The sequence below is a fragment of the Hemitrygon akajei genome, chromosome 14 (assembly GCF_048418815.1).
Source record: "Hemitrygon akajei chromosome 14, sHemAka1.3, whole genome shotgun sequence".
Lineage (NCBI taxonomy): Eukaryota > Metazoa > Chordata > Chondrichthyes > Myliobatiformes > Dasyatidae > Hemitrygon > Hemitrygon akajei.
The window spans coordinates 14,470,509-14,491,760 of record NC_133137.1 but is presented as its reverse complement, the minus strand read 5'-3'; the positions used below and the strand labels follow the sequence as shown (position 1 = coordinate 14,491,760).

At 39.7% G+C, this 21,252-nt stretch overlaps 1 long non-coding RNA gene across 1 annotated transcript in view; it reads left to right on the top strand.

The window, feature by feature from the left end:
• Window positions 1-21,252, top strand: part of LOC140738302 (uncharacterized) — a 44,934-nt gene that overhangs the window by 17,504 nt on the left and 6,178 nt on the right. The window lies entirely within an intron of this gene.

Genomic DNA, 21,252 nt, shown 5'->3' with positions numbered 1-21,252 from the left:
GAAGCAGCACCAATACAGTCATCGATGTAGCGTAGGAAAAATTGGGGAGCAACCAACAGGCAGGCAGAGCTGGGACGTCTGTGAGCACCCAGGGATATACCTATGGTCTGAAGGATGTGGGAGGAGTCGAAGAAGAAATTATTGAGGGTGAGGACCAGTTCTGTCAGATGGAGGAGAGTTGTGGTGGAGGAGAACTGGTTGGGTCTGTTGTCCAGAAGGAAGCAGAGAGCTTTGAGGCCCTCCTGGTGGGGAAATGGAGGAGTATAAGGGATGGCCATCCATTGTAAAAATGAGATGACTGGGGCCAGGGAACTTAAAGTCATTGAAAAGATCAAGAGCGTGTGAAGTGTCATGGATGTAGGTAGGTAGGGCCTGAACCAGGGGGATTAAACAGAGTGAAGGTATGCAGTTCGGTGGGACAGGAACAATCATAAACAATAGGTCTACCTGGACAGACAGGTTTATTGATCGTGGGTAGAAGGTGGAAAGGGGAGGTGCGTGGTAAGGGAACTATGAGTTTGGTGGCAGTGGAAGGAACACCCCCAGAGTTTTTTAAAATATTATTTATTTATTAAATTCTAGAAATTACAAAGAATAAATGTGATAAAATAGTAAGAAAAAATATTAACCCTCCCCCCTCCCCTTAACCCTTATCTAAAGAAAGAAGAAAAAAAGAGAAAAGAAAGATTGCCTGGATATCGGAGGATCTCCACATGCTCCGTGGAGTTCAAAATAATTTTGATATTTATTTTTACTTTCCCCAATTACTATAATTTTATCTTCAAAGGACCTATGTATTTAATCCTATCTTTTGTAAGTATGGGAACCAAATTTTCAAAAATATATCATATTCATTTCTTAGATTATACATAATTTTTTCAAGTGGAATACAACTATGTATTTCATTATTCCAACGATCCATAGTTAAATTTAAATCAGATTTCCAAGTAACTGCGATAACTTTTTTGGCTACTGCCAATGCAATTTTAATAAATTTTTTCTGATACTTATTCAATTTAAATTTCATTATTGTCCCTTCAATGTCTCCTAATAAAAATAATAGTGGACTATGTGGGAGTTGTACTCCAATAATTTGTTCCAAAAAAAGTCTTAAATTAATCCAAAATGATTGAATTTTAAAACAAGACCAAGTAGAATGTAAAAAAGTACCAATTTCTTGATTACATCGAAAACATTGGTCAGACATATTTGAATTTAATCTATTTATTTTCTGTGGTATATATAATTGATGTAAAAAATTATATTGTATTAATCCAAGTCGAACATTTATTGTATTTCTCATACTATCAGAACATAATCTTGACCAGTTTTTTCCATCAATTTTAACATTCAGATCAGATTCCTATTTTTGTCTTGATTTATGAATTCCTAATTTAATTGTCTGCTTTTGAATCAAATTATACATACAAGATGTAAATTTTTTAATTTTTCCTTTCTGAATTAATATTTCTATTTCACTAGGTTTTGGCATCAACATTGTTTGTCCCAGCTTTTCTCGTAAGTAGGCTTTTAATTGAAAATAACAGAAAAGAGTGTTATTTAATATTTTATATTTGTTTTTTAATTGATCAAACAACATCAATATACCTCCTTCAAAACAGTCACCTATATATTTAATCCCTTTTTGAAACCAATTATGTAAAAGTTTATTATCCATTGTAAAAGGAATAAGCCTATTTTGAATTAAAGTCCTTTTTGCTAGTAAAGATTTCTTTATCTCATCGTCCATATTTACCTTATTCCATAAATCAATCAAATGTCTTAATATAGGAGATTCTTTTTTTTCCCGTATCCATTTGGATTCTCATTTATATATAAAATCTTCTGGTATATTTTCTCCTATCCTATCTAATTCTATTCTAATCCATGCCGGTTTTTCTTCATCAAAAAAAGACGCAATAAATCTAAGTTGATTTGCTTTATAATAATTCTTAAAATTTGGAAGTTGTAACCCTCCTAAATCAAATTTACATGTCAATTTTTCCAATGATATTCTTGACATCTTTCCTTTCCAAAGAAATTTCCTTACATATTTATTCAGTTCTTGTAATTGTATTGGTAAAGTTTGAAATAAATATTGCAATCTAGGAAATATATTCATTTTTACAGCATTAACTCTGCCTATTAATGTTATTGGTAACATCATCCATTTATCAAGATCCTCTTTTATTTTTTTTAATAATGGCAAATAATTTTGTTTATATAAATTTTTTACATCATTATTAACTGTAATACCTAAATATTTTATCCCATTTATTGACCATCGAAACTGAGTTGCTAATCGACATTGATTATAATTTCCTTTGGTAAGGGGTAGAATTTCACTTTTATCCCAATTTATTTAATAGCCTGATACTTGCCCATATTTTTCCAATCTAAAAGATAATCTTTGCAAAGATTGCAATGGGTTTGTTAAATAAATCAAAACATCATCAGCAAATAAGTTAATCTTATATTCTTCTTGATTAACTCTAAAGCCCCCAATATCTGAATCTGTTCTAATTAATTCAGCTAATGGTTCTATTGCCAATACAAATAAAGCAGGTGATAATGGGCAGCCTTGTCTAGTTGACCTCGTTAAACAAAATGGTGTTGAAATCTGACCATTTGTAACTACTTTAGCTTGAGGATTAGTATTTAAAATTTTAATCCATTGTATAAAAGATTTTCCTAATTCATATTTTTCCAATACCTTAAATAAAAATCCCATTCCAATCTATCAAATGCTTTTTCTGCATCCAAAGCAACTGCCACACTCAATTCCTCTCTTTTTTGTGCCAAATGAATTATACTAAGTAACTGGGTTATATTATCCATTGATTGTCTATTTTTAATAAAACCTGTTTGGTCCATATGTATTAATTTTGGTAAATATTTAGATATTCTATTAGATAAAATTTTTGCTAGCATTTTATAATCTGTATTCAACAAAGAAATAGGCCTATATGATGTTGGTTTTAAAGGATCGCTATCTTTTTTTGGCAGTACAGTTATGATCGCTGTTAAAAAAGATTGTGGGAGTTTAGGCATTCTTTCCACTTGGTATATTAATTCCATAAAAGGAGGAATTAATAAATCTTTAATTTTTTTATAAAACTCAGGAGGAAAACCATCTTCTCCTGGGGATTTATTACTCTGAAGTGATCCTAAAAACATCCCCAGAGTTGATAAGGTTAGTGATGGTGCGGGAGAGCCTGGTGCTCCTTTGTGGGGTCCTGCTTCTTAAAGACTCTTTTAATAGTGTTTGCAATTCTGTTAGGAAAATTATTAACACATCCCTTGAAACTGGAGTTTTCCAGATGCCTTCAAAATTATGGCTGTCAACCCCTTACTTAAAAAGCCAACCCTTGATAGTGAGGCAGCAGCTTGCTGCAGACCTATATCAAACCTTCCCTTCCTAGGCAAGATTCTTGAGAAAGTCATTTTCAACCAACTTAGTAACTTTCTGAATGAGAAAAATATTCTACAAAAGTTTCAGTCAGGTTTCATAGCGAACCACAGCACAGAGATTGCACTTATCCAAATTGTCAATGACTTTAGGCTCAGCGCTAATGGCAACAATTTCTCAGTTCTAATTTTTTAGATCTAAGAGCTGCTTCAGACACAATTGACCACAACATTTTCCGAGATCGATTTGAGAACCGGCTTGGCCTCTCTGGTAGTGTCCTTAATTGGTTTCACTCATATATGTTAGAGAATTTTTTTTTGTCTGTCTTGGAGACCAGTTTTCTAAGAGATACGATGTAGCTTTTGGTGATGCTCACAGAAGCTGCCTTGGTTCCCTACTCTCCCTGGTATACATGTTCCCCTTAGGAGACATCATTAGCAAGCATAACCTTCATTTCCATAGTCATGCAGATGATACACAATTGCTCGGTTGAGCCTGATGATGACAAAATACTCTATCTTCTCTGACTTCTGGTCTGGCTGCAGTAAACAAATGGATGAGCAATAATTCCCTAAAACTAAATGAAGATAAAACTGAAATACTTTTGGTTGGTTCCAGAGCCAGAAGAGGTAAACTTCTTGATAAACGTGGGAACTTGGCTCCCCTTGCAAAATCAAAAAAAAACTAGCCTGATTATTACCCTTGATTCAGATTTGTATTTTAAATCCCACATAAAGAATGTGACCAGAGCAGCATTTCTACATTTAAGAAATATTACAGAGATCACTTAATGATGCTGAAAAACTAATTTAGATCTTTATATTGAATAGACTAGATTACTGCAATGCACTTTTACTGGCCTTTACTTTTAAAGCACTCTATTGACAAACTTCAACTCAGTCCGATTGCCACTGCTGGACTTTTAACCAAAACCAGAATAAGGGAACATGTCACACCCACACTAGCTACTCTGAATTGGCTTCCTGTATCTTTGAGAATTGATTTTAAAGTTCTCTTACTTGTTTTACAAACTTGTAATGGCCTGGGACCAGAGTACCCCATAGACTCATTTTCGTTTTGTAATAGTTCTCGGGTCTTCTTCCACCATTCTCTTAAATTTAAACAATCTCTTTCCAAAGATACAGTAATTGGCAGTTTGGCTGAACTACACTCCTAAACTGTGGAATTCAATACCTAAAACTGTAAGGGATGCCAACTCAGTTGACACATATAAACACTGCTCAAAGCCTACAGTACTTATTTAACCTTGCTTTTAAATAAACATCTTTTTATCCTTTATTTTCACATTATTTAATTTTAATCTTTTTATTTTATTTTCGCATTTGTACATTTACCCCATTGGAAAACACTTTGAACGACATCATCTGTATGAAAAGTGCTCTATAAATAATATTATTCTTATTATTGTTGAACAGCTGCAAGTGTGTATTGAGTGCGAGATGTGTGTGATATACTGTGATGCGAAACATGTGACTGTGTGCTGGTACATTTAAATGTTTAAGTAGGAGTGCCGATTGCAAAGGATTAGTATTGATATTGGCATTGATCCATGCAAGCTCTTCCCTGGCCACCTCTTCCATAACAGCCTTGGTGGCTTCCTGCCTTCCTGAGTGTGTGGGGTGTGCGTCATCTCCCTGACTACGATATTGAGGTCTGGTTCAGTTAGGCAAGATGCCCACTCTTGGGTCAGTGCCAGTCTCTAAGATGCACAGTGACTAAATGCCTCCTAAGTGCTTGCCCTTCCAGTGATTTCACTTGGTAAACTGGCACGCGTCCCCTAGCTGCATGTTTTCACTGGAAGTTCAATTTCTAAGACTACAAAAAACCAACATTCTGACTGAACAGACTGTCCAACTAACTTAATGCTCGATCCATTGCAAAGTACACTCAGTGGCCACTTTATTGGGTACCTACTGAAGTGGCCACTCAGTGTATGTTCATGGTCTCCTGCTACTGTCGCCCATCCACTTCCAGGTTCCACGTGTTGTGCTTTCAGAGATGCTCTTCTGCACGCCACTGTTGTAACGTGTGGCTATTTGAGTTACTGTCATCTTCCTGTCGGCTTGAACCAGTTTGGCCATTCTCCTCTGACCTCCCTCCATTGACAAGGCACTTTCACCCACAGAACTAACACCCACCGAATGTTTTTTTCCCCAGCCCATTTTCTGTTAAATTCTAGAGAGTGTTGTGCAGGTGTATAGGCGTACCTAATAAAAGGCCACTCAGTGTAAGAGGACCAGTCAGCCCAGTGAGTCTCTGTGACTCTCCGATGACTCAAAGGGATGAATTCTGTGCAACCATTTGTCCTTTCGCCTTTTGCTTGATATTATTTTCTTTATTAGCCAGATTTCTTTTCTTATGGAATGGTTCTATTTTTGATTCTAACTGGTTTCACAGCTGTCCATACAACTAAATTACAGCCCAATAGGAATCCTATCCGGTGATGCAGAGGATTTTGCCTCATTTGTTACAGCCTCGAACTGGCAACCTGCTGGGATCAGACTCGGTGTCTGCATTTGGAAAACACCCAGCAATGGGCCAGGATGCCTGCTTCTGTGGCCAAAGAGCAGAGAGATAAGGCTGTTGCCGATGCAGTCCTTGGCAGCATGGTTTCCCACTGCTGGGGGTCTGGAGCAGCCAGCAAAATCCTTTAAAATGTTGTGAATTTTGTATTGGCTCATGTGCTCGGAGTAATTGTTCGGTCTGTGAAAGGCTGGATTTGGCTTGTAGACCATTTAAAATGTAAGCATCTCTTCCCCCTCCTAATATCTGGTGTTCTCTGGCTTTGCTGGTAGGAGATGTTGAGTGACATCATTAGTGTGTAATGTGTTCTGTTGCTACCTGTGATGGGAGGTCCCAGCAGTGGAAAGGAGACTGGCTTAGCTTCAGCCCATCACCCCTATTGGGGCATAGGCTGCTCGTCAGAGTCCGCTGTCCTGGGCCAGTCTTTCAAGTTATCCGAAGTGTAGTCCAACTTCTCCTTCCTCTCTCAGGGCTGAGGTCTTTAGAACTTCTGATGGCTTTTATGTAGCACTGGGTTCTTACAGGATGGGGTTGCTAGCCCCATGCCCAACCCTCCTCCTTTCGCAGCTGGGCTTGGGACCATCTTTAGCAGAATTGGGGGGGGGGAGGAGATGGGAGGACCATTCTAATGATATCATGCTCTCAAAATAATTTACCTTTTTATTTATTATTGGCATAATTTGACCTATTTTGCACATTGGATGTTTGTATCGATTTTCAAAAACTTAATTGCATTTCTTTATTTTCCTGTAAACACCTGAAACTTAAGGTAGTATATGATGACATATACATACTTTGTTAATAAATTTATTTTGAACTTTGATTCCTCATTCCATATGCTAGAATTCTTCCATAATTTCCTGGCAAAGTAAATATTCAACATGGCATTTCAGTGAAGTATCTGTTCCTAACTTTCTGGGGAAAAATCATATGCATGGTGAAATTGTGGAGTGAACTGGGGTGTTTGACTAACTCAACACAAGAACAACGAACCTTTATATCCTCTATAACGTTAAAAAGTGAAACAAATCTGAAATGTAAAACGACGGAGAGACTGGGTGACGTTTCAAGAAGTTGAATAATAATGAATATCTGTAACTGGTGGATGAAGGGCATACTAATCTCATTTAAAATCTTATTTTTTAATCACTTACCTTGATGAAATATCACTTAATTGTAAAGTTATTCAATTACATGGTATTCAATCAGAAATTAATAATGTACCTATATACTGTAATAAATATGAGAGAGTCTGCAGATGCTGGAAGTCCAACACATACACAGAACGCTGAAAGAACTCAGCAGGTCGGGCAGCATCTATGGATATAGATAGACAGGTGATGTTACGGGCCGAGACACTTCCCCAGGACTGGAAAGGAAAGGGGAAGATGCCAGAATAAAAAAGGTAGGGTTGAAAGGGAAGGAGGCTAGCTAGAAGGGGATAGAGCCAGGTGGGTGGGAGAGGTAAAGGACTGGAGAAGAAAGAAACTGAGAGGAGAGGAGAGTGGACCATAGGAGAAAGCGAAGGAGAAGGGGACCCAGGGGGAAGTACTAGATGGGCAAGAAGAGGTAAAAACTCAGAATGAGGAATGGGTGGGGGGGGGGGGTAGAGATTTGATCATAATGAGAAATCGATATTCATGCCATCAGGTTGGAGGCTACCCAGAATGTATAAAATAAATGCAACATTATATGTCTTTCCATTTTAATAGACAAATGATTCTAGGACTTGCATCTTTTGGAGTTAAGATTATAAGCCAATTATTATTCATAGCCAAGATTTGGCAATCCTGGCAAGATTACCATTTGTTGTACCTCTTGGTTTCCCTGTGAAGATGGACCTTTGTCTTAATCTGCAATTATTTTGATACAACTGACCACTTCAGTGCATGTCACTACAGAGAGTAGTTACACGCTTGAAGTGACAGCCAGGTTATCTCAAATGAAGAGAGTAGATTTCTGTCTTATAAAGTGAAATTTTTAATGATTAACTAAAATTGTTAAAATCATTGTAGAGTCTGGAAGGCTGTAACATGCTCAATGAGGTGTAGTCCTAGTCCTCAAGCTTATATTGAGCTTTGCTGGAACAATGCCAGAGGTATGAACAGAGTACCTATTGTGAACTAGAATCAGATGCTGGCAAATGCATTTTTATGCCCAAATAAGATGAGAAATTAAGTATTACATTTAGAGGTCTAAACTGGTATAAAGTTTCCATGGTGTAAAGTTGTGGAGGGATAAGGTGTGGTTCAGTTTTGTAATATTCCTGGCTCTGAGACTTGTGCACTCTATCAGGCTGGTATTCCAGTACCATCCTCTGCAGGCATTAAGCTGTTGGAGATGCCATCTTTCAGATAACAGATCTTGCCAAGCACCATCTGCTTTCTCAGGTGGAGATACAAGATCACCCAACAAACTTCCAGACGTGAGCAATGAAGATATTGCTGGTGTGGTGGCCAATATTTACCTCTCGGTCATTGCCGCTCGGCGAAAGGCGAATCAATCCCCATCACGCTGCTGTTTCTGAAAGTTTGCTCTGTGCAAATGGGTTGCCATATTTCCCAGGCTACGTCAGTGACTGCACTTCAAATGGACTTCACTGGCTGTAAAGCCCTTTCAGATGTCAAGAATGGTGCCGCAAAAATATCGGTCCTTTCTATGTCAAGCCCTTCGGCCAAATGCACTTAGTAAGAGTCAGAGAAAAACAGGTTCTGTCAAACTGGTGTAAAACGTATAAGATTGTATCTATTAGCAAGCTAAGACAGGTAGGGTTTCCTGACCATGCTGCATAATGGTAGGATAACAGCGGCCCTGATCTTCAATTTAATGGACGGCACATTCACTTCATTCTGCAGGTTCTTACCCATTGAACTGGGCAGAGTCACAGGAGTCCCAGTGCACACCGGTGCAGCCTTCCACTCCAACCAAGTGCCAGTCCCGACACTCCTGCTGAGTGCCGGCAGACTCCAGCAGGGCACCACAGACTTGCTGGGGATTTCCCTGCACCTAGACTTTGAAATCTGCCTGCTGAGCTGTCGCCTGTTTGGACCTGGCGCTCATCCACTGGACCCATTGAAACGGCTGCCACAGCACAGCAGGTAGAAGAGAATTTCCTTTATATTTAATTTGACTGACTTAAATCTGTGTGGAGGCTTTTAATTTTGTGTTGTGTTTCTAGACATTAAAAATATTTTTGTGATACCTGAATGTTTTTGGATGTCTGCGTATTAAAGAAATAAACACCCGAAAACACGTCCAAGCTGACATTGATAAAGCTTCAATGTCGGTGACAGCTTTGGCAGACAATGAGCCCGGGGCAGAGCCCTCACCAGCTGTCCGCCATTCTGGGCACGGCACCTGATACACAGCCTCAGAGATGCCCCGTGCGGCTCCAGGCCTTGCTGGACAGCAGGCACTGGCTTCCCACAGAGGCCTGCGCCCAGGAGGATACTGTAAGAGAAAGGATGCTCCAGGGGTAGGCCTGACAGCTTGCCATTCAGTGGAAGAAGCATTAATGACACTTCAGAAATATCACGTTGAAAGAAAACTGGAAAATCATGCATCTCATGTCAAACTGAAGGTGTAGGCTTCAGTGAGGCTGAACTATTAGTTATTTTCATTATGGAGTTTCCAGCAGCAAGGTGTGTAACTGGCTGCATTTTAGTTTCAGCGGGTGCTAAAGTGTTTCCAGTGAGGCATCTGATAAGCTGGAAGTAATCCTACTTGACGGATAGGACGTTCCAGGGCCATTATTGGAGGAATTGCTCCATTCTCCTTAAATCACTGAGAATGCATCTGCAGAGAACTGTGAATATGACAACTGCCGTGTCGACCTAGGTTTTGGCATCCTCCCATGGGTCACCGTGAGTAGAAACGTGGCAGGGAGGTGATCTGCGCCGAATCTCACAGTAGATTTTGGATCTCTGAGAGACGTGACTACTGAGGTAACGGAGGTTTCCAAGTTCCTCCAATGTCTGAATCTCAATAGTGATTGGTGATGTTTTACCATTACATTTCCTTCTCTCTTGCCAGTATCCATCCTTGTGGCTTCATAGGGATTGCAGAGACCCTGTTTATATCATGTACGTTATAGAGTGAGCTGGTAGTGTAGTGTTTAGCAGAACAGTATTACCGCACTGTCTGTAAGGAGTGTAGGCTTATGGTCTGCTGTTCTGTAGCTCATCCACTTCAAGGTTCAATATGTTGTCATTCAGAGATGCTCTTCTGCACACCACTGTTGTAACACATGGTTATTTGAGTTACTGCCCCCTTCCTGTCAGCTTGAACCAGTCTGGCCATTCTCCTCTGACCTCCACTTTCACCCACGGAACCACCCTCACTGCATGTTTTTAATTTTGCACCATTCTCTGTAAAAACTCTAGAGGCTGTTGTGCATGAAAATCGCAGGAGATCAATAGCTCAAACCACTCCTCCCGGCACCAACAATCATTTCACGGACAAAGTCACTTTTCTTCCCCATTCTGATGTTTGGACTGAACAACAACTGAACCTCCTGACCACGTCTATATGCTTTTATGCATTGAGTTGCTGCCACATGATTGACTGATTAGATATTTGCATTAACGAACAGTTGTATAGGTGTATAAAGTGGCCACTAAGTGTTTATGTTCTCCCCTGACTGCATACGTTTCTAAATGGGTGCTTCAGTTTCCCCCCACATTCCAAAGACATACAGGTTTATAGATTAATTGGTCACATGGAATTAATTGGCCGGTGTGGACTCATTGGGCCGGAAGGGCCTACTGAAGGGCTGTACCTTTAAACAAATAAAATTTAAAAATACACCACTTCTTGGATGTTGCATGTCAACACTGGGATATAGTGCAGGTGAAAGAAATTCCAGCCCCTTTAAATCCAGCTGTTGGGGGCTGAGTGCTGACATGTGCATTGTACGAGTTATTGTCTAGAAACCTTGCAGAAGCTGTAATGAATCCATCCCAGGTGTTACACCAATTCTACTTAGCAACGACAGAGAAACCACAGGTGACTCCTGGGCAACAGGGATTATCCATGATAATTTGGCTGATGGCTCCAGTGTAATATCAAAACATTTGCTTATTCACCCAGTGGAACCATGTTCTCACAAAAAACGTAAAGGAGCAGACTGTAGCAGTGACTCAACTACCTGGATTGTTCTGGAGCAACCCTGCTCTCTCTGGACAGATGTTGCCACTAGCTCTATGCTGTGGGCAGGGGGGAGGAAAGCGGGTGGGGAGGAAGGAAAAAGACTGCACAGGACACCCTCTGTTGCCCAGCACTCCACGAACAACTCAGTTGAATGTAGACCATAAACCCAAAGCAAATTCTTCATTCGCCAATCTTTTCACATCTTAATTTCCCTCTGCTCCTACTTGGCCACAGTGCAAAAATAAAGGTCAGTACAAAATAAACAGGCAAAGCCAAGGTTATAAGGGGAAGCATGCCTTAATGTAGAGCAACATCAGCTAATCACCAGCATTCAGTTCTTCAATGCTGAACCGTTGTGTGCCTTTGGATGCCTTGGTGGATCGATGCAGTGCTGCAGCATCCATGATGACTTTCACTGAAGGAGACTGCAGATGGCCCTGTAGGCGGGACCTTCTGCAGCTCTAGGCTTGCTGAGCATCAAGTTGGTCTGCATGTCCTTGGCATGAACACTGGCGAGTCTGGGCTGACCGCCACCAGCAAGAGACTGACGAATTGACAAGTGGTGTGATTATATAAAGAGGACAATGACTTTCTGTCAAAGTCCAAAAGCTCAAAGTTCAAAATAAATTTATTATCAAAGTATGTATATGTCACCATATTCTACCTTGAGAATCATTTTCTTACAGGCATTTAGAGTAGAAGAGAGAAATACAATAAAGTCAATGAAAACTACGCACAAAGGAAGACTGACAAAGAACCAAGGTGCAATAGTAGACAAACAAAAATGAAATAAGTGAATAATATTGAGAACGTGAGTTGTAGACTGCTTGAAAGTGTGTCCTTATGTTGTGGGATAGTGTGGGACCTCCTTCCTGATGAAGGAGCAAGAAGACATGGCCCGAATGGTGGGAGTCCTTGAGGACGGTGGGAGGAGGGCAGGGTGTTGCAATGCTTCACCACTCAGTAAAGCTCTTTGTACACAGGCACCCAGAGATGTGGAGGCAGCTCCTAGACCTAAGTGACGCCATTGTCTGCTCAAAGGAAGGTAAACCACTGGCTGGAGGATGCTGGATAATGATTAAGCTCTCATGTGCTGATGAGGTTTGTGCCATTTTCAAACCAGAAGAATGGGCTCCAGGCTCTGTGAGTAGGCTGGCATCAGATTCCTCTGTGCTTCTTAACATTGCACACGAGTTTCTGGCTGTCCTTCCCAGGTAGCACTCATTCATCACAGCCACGTATCACACTTGTGTCGACTACCCTATCAACATCCTCATCTGAGTCCTCTGGAACTGAACTAATGCCCGAGCTCACCCTCCGAAAGCAGGCAGCTGGGGTGCCCGGACCACAGAGCACTTTGTGCCCAACTGCACGAAGATGTGTCTTCGTTTTCTCCCTAGCCGCCTATGCAAACTTTGGCTGGCCACACTGTGGGGTTGTGGTGAGAGGTGATGGTAGTGAGGAGGAGTCATCAACCTGTAAAAGAGAAGCAAATGCATGACAAGTGGGAAGTGGGATTTCTGGAGGGGGATTAATGTGGGCACATCATCATTTATTATTTCAGCTCCTCCACTGGCCAGTGTCTGAGCAGCAACTGTTTCAGTTATGCTGTACATCACCTCCGCTCATACTTGAAGGTAACATGGCTTACACTTCCCTGTTGTCGGTTGTTGAAATAGTCTTGGCATGTTATAGCAGAATATTTCATTGATCATACACAGTGCCACCATAAGACATAGGAACAGAATTAGGCCATTCAGCCCATCAATTCTGCCCCACCATTCCATCATGGCTGATCCCAGATCCCACTCAACCCCGTACACCTGCCTTCTCGCCATGTCCCTTGTCGCCCTGTCAATCAGGAAACTATCAACTTCTGCCTTTAATATACCCGTGGACTTTGCCTCCACCGCAGTCTGTGGCAGAACATTCCACAGATTCACCACAGTCTGGCTAAACAAAAATTCTCCTTACCTCTGATCTGAAAGGTCACCCCTCAGTTTTGAGGCTGTGCCCTCTAGTCCTGGATACCCCCACCATAGGAAACATCCTTTCCACATCCACCCTTTCTAGTGTAATGTAGTATGCTACAGTATACCATAGTGGGGAGTGGGATTAAATGTTAATTGGGGTGGATGGGGTCCAGTAATATCGCCTACTTTAACATCTGCTTCTTTGGTAGTGAAGCTGCAGTTGTCCAGGCAGGTAGGAAATATTTCATCATGGACTTGACTTCTGCCTGGTGGATTCTGAGAGTCGGGGGGGGGGGCTGGGGGGGGTAAATTCACTCACCAAAGGCAGCCTGCCGCCCCTTATAGCTCCGGGTATCCAGGGCTGCTCCAGTTAACTGCCTGTTCAGGGAACATACCTAATGTTATTATAGAAGGAATATCATTTGATGAAGCAGGTGAGGTGGGTTGCTGGGGAGATGGGTATTGACATAAGCGGCAAAATACTGAACTGAAGATCTTCTCGTTGATAGGAAACCCCATTTTGAGATGCTCCATTATATATTTTCCCGCAGTATTTTTTAAATCAACTGCTGCAAATACAGGACATTTCAAAGTTCAAAGTAAATAATATTGTTGATATATGTCACCGTATACTATCCTGGGGTTCATTTTCTTGCAGGCATTCACAAGAACAAAGAAATACAATAGAATCAATTAAAAACTACACACAAAAGCTGACAACCAATGTGCAAGGGAAGATTTACTGCACAAATACAATAATAATAAATTAATTAATAAATAATATTGAGAACATATAGAGTCATTGAAAGTGAGTCCAGAGTTTATCCATAAGGTTCCTGTACCTTTTTCCCGATACCCTTGAATAAGTGTGAAAGGTCTTGTAGAAAGGTTTAAATGGTCGTGTTTATGATAAACTCTGCTCTGAGAACTTCGGGTGAATCAGGAGTCACAGATATTGTCCGCGTTTGTTGGAGAAGTTGGTTAGATTGGGGATACATTAGGATTTTCGCCCGCCGGTGCTTTACAGCTGTCAGTCGGACGAGAGGTGGGTAGACCAGGCGGCTGTTAAAAAGCCAGGAGAGAAAGCAGGTTCTGCCGTGTTGTGGAACACCTTACCATAACCGGGTGTTTGCTTTGTCTCCCCTGGCAATAGCCTTATCCCAATATTGTAGCAGATAAGAACTGTGTAAACTTACCGATAATGCGGGTCACGTGCGGCCGAGCCCAGATTGCAACCTCTCCATCCCAGAATTCCCGATTTCAAAGTTGATGGTAAGGCTCGATGGGTAGAGAGACCCGCTGCATCGTTTAAATCGGGACGCCTGCTCTTAAATATTCCAGTACTAATAATTGGGGACCCCGCTAAAAAGTAAGGTTTGGTCTCATTCTGAAGCTTCGGCCGGATTGTTCTGAAGGGATCGGCCCTTTTAATGAACACTTTGACTAACTAGTTGACGAGCGTGGTTCTCATTGGCAATCATTCACATCAATAACCATAACATTCACCTTTATAAAAATCACAGTCCTAATGCTTTATATGAGGGACCTCATTCCGAACTAATTCTATACAGCTATTCACTTGTTCCGCCGTACGCCGTTGTAAATAGGAATAACAGAGTGCGGCTCCCCGCATTACAGGTCCTCCTTGGTTAAGCTCGCTCTCGGGGAGAGGGAGACCCGTTTCATTTTCTTTGGTTGTTTGCCGGAGCCGCCTACGGGAGAAGTCATTTTCGCTCATTGTCTCCGGTGAGAAATGCGAGCGCCTTTACAGGTGTTTAATAGCGACAGCCGCCCCTATGTATATATTAACGGCCCTGTTGATACCTGCAATGCAAACAACACTGTCCCTCCCTGAACACCGAGAGCGTGTGTGTTGATCATTAGATCCAGCCAGGGGATAGATCCGGAGGAGAGAATTCTTCTCAAGCAGGGATTTAAATTTCAACTCTGTCCTGCAAGTCCTCGAAATATCTGCGTTCTTCCGATTCGCGCCACGTGAACGTCACCAATAATCATGCCCAGAGCTTCTCTGGCCCTTGAGCTTTGCAAGTGCCTAAAGTTCTCCACATTTTCCCTTTCCAGCTTGAAGAAGCTCATTGCAATCCACCTCTTCCGGCAAACTTTTGGTTAGAATTTATATTTCCTATGCAGCTTGGTATCAGAAGTTTCATGATAGCCCACCTCGCGACCTTTCTGCGCTTTTAAAGTGTTGTGAAAAATTAAGCGGCTGCTGGTATCATTACAAAATATTCAACGAACAAAGCCCAGTATCATCGAAAGTTGACGAAGAATGCGTATGTCATTCGCATACTTACTTAGCATTTTACAGAATAAGTGATTTAGGACTTGCATTAATATTTCTTCCGCTTCCCTGTGGATAAATAATGTAACAAAAGGAATGGCCAGAGAAGGAAAGGATCATCAAACGTTCCGCTTCTAATTGTGCCATTACCCACTTGAGGACGGTGATGATTAAATAAGAACCTCTAGATTAAGGAAAGCGTGGGTCTTCCAAATACATTTTGGTGCTCCGGGTTTAAATATTAGAGCAATTAATCCAGCTATGTGCGACAAGAGGTTTAAAGCATGCCCAACGCTTGCAGTAGGTAACTCAACGCAAGAAGGAAGAGGGATTCCATTTCATTAGCACAAGAGACTCTGCTGGAAATCTGAAGTAACACACACAGAAAGATGGAGGATCTCTGCAGGTCAGGCAGCATCTACGGAAGAGAATAAAACAGTTTCCGCGGTTTAGGTGAAATTGACCATTTAGTTCAATCCGAGTAAAAGACCAACCCCCAGGAGAGTCTCATTCTATCAGAGTTCTTTGAGGCATCTACGAATATTCTAACTTGAGCTGTAAGTATTGGAAGTTTCTGATACTTGGACATGTACTATGTTTGCAACGGGGAACAATATGTATTAGCAAATGAGTATCGGCCTCCAACATTTTAAATCGTTGGACTGGCTTGGATAGGTGAAAATGCAGAAAGAAGTGTTTGCTTTTTTTGCAAGTCAAGTAAACAGTAAAATCACACTTTAGTAAAATCATACTTTACTAGTGTTTTATTCTTAAATTTAATGACTCAGTTACCACAGAAACTGTTATTTCCTGCCACCTTCTATCTGGCTTCTTTCATCGTGCGTGAAGCAACGAGTAAACCAGTGACCATTAGTAAAAAGAAACCATGGAAACGCCTGATTGTTTATTTGGGGTACTGTATCGTACAATGACGTCATCTAATTAATATGCAGGACCTTCAGTTGACTCTGGGAAGAATACCTGCGTAGTGTTTACTATTTGGGATATGAGCAGAAAATATACAATATATTAAAAGTTTGATTTCCGATTTATTGCTTGTCGTGTGCTTAACACCAGCTACTGTGGACGAATTGGTTAAACAGTTGAAAAATTCATCACCAGACCGTCTTAAATCCTATTTTCCCCGACAATCGATTTTCTAGATTCGGAAGAAACACGCCGGTTAATTGACAATCTTGAATTTCCATTCTAGAGTTCAGCTGCCATTCTAGAATGTCCATCTAGAGTTACGTTCCATTGAAACACATTTCTGGAATACCACTCCTGCTGCCAATAAATTGCAGGGATGTGAACAACTATATCTACTGAATTTCTAGTAAATATCAAATATTTAATTTAAGACATTGAACTTCATATGATAAAACTGCAGAGGTAAATTGAGCTATATTTGTATACATTAGTAATGGAGGAATCTGACATCCTCTCATAGAGTTCTGTAACGATGTGGCCATTCCTGCTTCCTGGAGGTGTTTGCATCTAATGAACTTTTAAAAATTAGTTATAGTTTTAATGAAGGAATTGCATGGATGTGGGGAATAGAATTTCTGCAAACCCAGTTCCTACATTTAGATCACTACATGTGGATGGGAAGTAAAACTCTCCCTCTTCTTTTCTACCACCATACCGCAGCGACATGCATTTCACAACTTCTGCAGAAGTCTATCTCTTGGAATTAGACTCCCCATTCGGGCAAATACATGGTCAGTTTGTGTTATAGGCCAAAGGACATTCAAACCTGGATTGGAGCTGCCAAAATATAATTTACAATTGACCTCATCAATGGGAAAGATTACCATCTCACTTTTACAAAGAGTAAGGGTGAAAGATGTTCCAATCTATTGCATCACCTATTTACCAAATTTATTAATTTAATTATTCATGGTGAATGAGAAAAATCTGGAGTTTGCCCTCAAAGGGAAATTAATCTAAGAGGCTATAAAGTCAATAGCTTTTGGTTATTCAGATAGTTAACCTGAGGTTTACAGTATGGCAGTCATTCATATCGTTTTTTTTAGGGAAGACTCAAGTCTGAACAAATGCAAATATTTATACAATATGTTTGTGAAGTGAATAGGAATATGATTTATTTCATATTGCAATTTCTTGGCGGGAATATGTCTTCTATAACACAAAAGATGCTGCGACTGTGCCGTGTATCTGAGGAGATGCTGGAATTCTACTTTAGGGAAAGAGCTTTCTGTGTTCACTGGGCCAAACTGCACAACTTAGAAAATAGCCTTAGGGTTATTTTGGATGCCAGGCATAACAAATGACAAGTATCACTGTCATGATGTATGAAAGACACAATGCTTTTTGAAGTGGGTAATGCATTGCTCTGGTATTCAGTACTAGTTGTTGACCCATACAGAGCCAATGCATTCTCTTGGCTCAAAAGTTCACAAGTTTGTTTTTCATGGTATTAATGTCTCTGATATGATATGTACATACTTGGCTGAGTACTGCACTGAGCCCACTGTTGAAAAGAATTATCTTCATGTTTGTGTGACACAAACATTACCATTAGCCTGTGTAGATTATCAGACGGTACTTCTTTGCTATTTTGGTCTTAGTGTTGTCAGCTGACAATTTTGAAAAGCTGATCTTTCAGATGAGAATCATTGAAGGTTCATGAGAGCACGAGTAGAACAATGAAATGATTTATTATGAAAAATGTCTCATTTAAAGAAAATGCAGGTAGATCTATTGTTTTACTGTTTTATTCCTCACTATTTTGAATATAAAAACAGCATACTGATTCTGAATGGGACTTCATTATATCGTCATATGGAAAAGGTACTGTTTTTACTGAAACAGGACTATGATTATAGCCAAAACCATAAAAGTAGCAAACAAAATCCTGAAAATCAGTAGAGATTAAGATAATTATTTTACGAAAAACAAAAGGCAACTTAGACAATGTTGGAGTTTGTGGTTTTACAGCCAAGTTCACCTCATTATAACCATTCTTCATGTGGAGTATTCTTTCTTGAGATGATATTCAAAAGCATCAAAAATACAGATACACAAATAATAAACACACACACACACAAACACACACGGTTATTGAATACAAATATTATCCAAATTCATTTCAATTCTAAAATCCAACTATTAAATCCAAAATTCAAATATCATACTGTATATTTTGCTATTTAATGTAACAACCACCTCTGGATTGTTTAATGTCATTCTTTAATGTCATTTCCAGTACACAAGTGTAAAGGAGAATGAAATAACTGTTACTCAGGATCAGATGCAGTCGGAAAAAAAACACAATAGGAGAAAGAACACAGTAAATATGTAAGATAGCTTATAAATATAGATGACTATGTACAACATTTGTACATAAAGTGATGCTAGGCACAGGAGTTTTGGAACATAAGGTGACTGACAGCATTTGGATAATTTTCCCTGATGAAGGATTTGATTTTGGGATTTGGATTAGCTATAGTACCTTTTATTTAGTAATCATTGGCCTTTACATCCACCAAACCTAATTAAAAATGAACTTTACACTGAGAATTATTTTGGTTGGCCATCATCTGTGAAGTAAGTTCTTGCTTTAAGTGTTTGCAGACAGTGACCTAACTATGCTGAAGAAAAACTCATTGAACTAGTTTACTATGGGTCAATATGATTATTTCTGGGTTTCTTGACAATTAGCAGTGCTGACTTTTTAATGATCTTCAAAAAGTGTAGCTATGTTTTCATGATCCATCAAAGCTTTGTAATGCAAAGTGGTTGTGGAACACCAGATAAAGAGCAAAAGACAAGCAGCTGTAGTGACTCAGAGTGTCAGCTTGCATCTGTAAAGGCAAATGGGCAATCAATGTTTTGGGTCAAGACTCTTTGTATGGACTTCCAGCAGTCTAGATGAAGGGCCTTGACCTGAAACATTGACTATATATATATTTCCTCTACAAACATTGCCTGACCTACCTGAGTTCCTCCAGAAGCTCATTTGCTCCATATTCCAGCATCTGCAGTCTCTTGTGTCATCAAAGGACTAAATATCTATAAACTCTCTTCCATAGTTTATTTCGTGTTATAATTTGTAAGCTTGCTTCTCACTACTGTAGTCCTTGCTATGAGACAAGTACTCAGGAGATGTATTGCTGGACTTTACCTGAACAATATGTCAAATATAATTGACTTTAGCACCCACAGGTTTATTGTCTCTCGCTAACATAGCACACATTGAAGGTCAGAATTTCATAAACTCCATTACTATGAACCCAATTTTAGCTACTTATGAAGAAAGACTATGTAATTTCTTAGATGCTGAAGTTATATCTTTTTAAGTAATGTTTGATTTGTGCCATTTGTGATTCCATTCTGTACTTTGATCAAACTTTAGCTGAAGAATGCCTTGCCAAAATGTCTAGGTTTGCCATTGGCTGATATGATTATGTGTGCCCTGTCATAACTTTTTTGAAACCATATCTCAAATTCATTTTTCTTAAACATACTTCAACTCATCATTTAGTTACATTCAAGTTAAAAAGAAGAATAAAAGTGCATTCCACTCCAACTGATGACCTCCTCCTTGAACAAGTAATAATTTTCTAGCCATCTGGAATTACAAACAAAAGGTTTGCGAGTCACCACCCCAGGAAATTTTATTTCTATTGAACTCAAAGGTCATAGAGAGCAGTAAATAGTTCATTAGTTTGCATGATGCATTGGTCTACCAAGAATATTACATCAAATATTGTCATTAATTCTCAAACTGAGAAGTTTATTTTCTGTCATCACAGATGCTGATTGACCTAATGATTACTCTTCCATTTTGTTTTATTTTGGATTTCTAGCAATTATAGTTATTTCTCTTTTGCGTTATTGTTTAGTTCACTACTACTTCCTTCCAGCAATGTTACCATGAAGCTTTGCTCTTCTCACTGTTGGTATTTTACCTTGTTTACCTTCACTGGTTTTTGTGCTTTTGTCCCTTTTTTTCTGTAACTTAAGCACTCTTTTATGTCTAACTTTAAAGGTTTCAGTCTGCATCTATTTCCACATTCATTACCTGACTTGCTAAGTACTTACAGTATTTTCTGTTTTCATTTCAGATTTCCAGCATTTGAAAAACATTGCTTTTGGCTTATTCGCTTTCCCTTACTCAATGAGCGACATGCTTAAGTTATTAAATAGACAATAGTAATTAATGCAACAACAACTTGCCTTTACATAGAACCATTGACATGCCCAAATGCTCCAGTCCCATTACTTGAGAAATGTCACAAGAATATTAGGTCAGGTGACTAAATATCCAGCCAAAGAAGCAGAGGCTAAAAGAGTATCTCAAGGTAAAAGGGGCAGGAAGGATTTAGGGAGAACTAAGTTTAGGACTCAAACCAAGGTGGCACCATACAGGGTTGAGTATGTAATGCTGGAAACACAAGAGGTTTGGAAATTGGGAAGCACAGAAATCACAAAAAGTGTATAGAACAGAAGAACATTACATTGATTGGGATGGATTTGAAAACAAGAGAGAAAATTGTAAACATTAATGTTACTAAAGAGCTGAATTAATCTATGGCTATGTTATCATGGATTGAATTCAAGGCCTGAATTCAGTGATTTTGCCTGACTGGTCTTCATGCATCTGGTCTTCTTGTCACTGGAGAAACTGAGCACAGGCTGGGTGATTACTTTGTAAAGTGAGAGTGTTGAGTTTGAAGGAGAGATGTTGAATATTCTACTGCCTGCCACATTACAGTACTATGCAATAGTCTCAGGCACCCTCAATACATATATGTGCCAAGACTTCTGCACAGTATTGTACATCTCCATTCCACTCCCACACTGACTATCATTATATGTGGTTTGCCACAATGATGCCCAATGCTATCTTG